Genomic DNA, 1,359 nt, shown 5'->3' on the forward strand with positions numbered 1-1,359 from the left:
TTTTGTTCTAAAAACCTGACATTCTGTGATGCTCACCCTCCCGGAACGATCACTGAAGTTAGAATGGATGCGTAAACAAATGTGGTGAAGACAGCTGATGGTGCCAGCTATCAGAAGATATCATGTCTGGGGATCTTAAAGGCTTGAAGTAAAATAAGCAGCCATCTAGCAGAGAAGCAACAAGCCCACATGGACAAAGCACACCAGCCTGTGCTATCATGAGATGTCGGCAGAATCAGGTAACAGGCACCAGAAGACCCAAAATACAACAACAAAAACATATTGTTAAGAATGAGGGAGGTCGGAGCAGAGATGTAAAACTCATCTGCAGACAATAGGACATTCCCCTATACAAGGGTCACAAGGAAGGCATGAGTCAACCAGGCACAGTATAGCACCAATGAAACACACAATATTCCCCTGATTCTTTGAGGATTCTTCACCCTCAACCCCACTATCATGACCCCAGTCCTGCCTTTCATTTCTGGCTAGACTGGAGCATGTACACTGGTACAGATAAGAGTTCAGAACACACGGCATCCAGGTCAGACAAACCCCTCAGAAACAGAAATGGGAGTAGCGATACCAAAAGGGTAGGGGGAGAGGGAGGAGTGAGAAAAGTGGAACTGATTGCAATGAGGAACAACAGAAATGTAGTAAAGAGAGACAGGGGTTGGTGTAAGATATGAAACAATAATAATTTATAATTTATCAAGGGGTCACGAAGAGGGGAGGGAGGGAAAAAAAGAGGAGCTGATACCACAGGCTCAACTAGAAAGTAAATGTTTAGAAAATAATGGTGGCAATATATGTACAAATATGCTTGATACGATTGATGTATGGAATGTTATAAGAGCTGTGAGAGCCCCAATAAAATGAATTTTTAAAAGGAAAATGAATTAAACAGTATACAGTTTGAAATGAGGTTCTACATATCTCATCTTTCTCCCTCAGAGCAGTGATGGGGGTTGGGGGGTGCAGGTGGATGTTGAATCATTGATCTTGCAGTTAGCAGCCCAAGGCAAAACCCACAACTTCATAGGGATCCTTTCTGTCAGCAGTCATGTGGTTTAAAAAAGAAAAGGAAATAAAGAACAGAACATGAACAGACATATGCACACCTAAGTTTATTGCAGCCATCTCCACAATAACAAAAACATGGAAACAACCAAAAAGATTAATTATAGTGGAATGGATAAGCAAGCTCTGGTACATTCATACTATGGAATTTTATACTTCAAAAAAAAACAATGATAACTCTCTTAAACACCACAAGATATGGACAAAAGTAGAGAACATTACAATGATCAGTCTTACGAAAATAAATACTTGATATCACCATGATTATAAGGCACAACA

Source organism: Echinops telfairi, unplaced genomic scaffold (genome assembly GCF_000313985.2).
Source record: "Echinops telfairi isolate 266 unplaced genomic scaffold, ASM31398v2 ScPeMD7_15;HRSCAF=58, whole genome shotgun sequence".
NCBI classification, from domain to species: domain Eukaryota; kingdom Metazoa; phylum Chordata; class Mammalia; order Afrosoricida; family Tenrecidae; genus Echinops; species Echinops telfairi.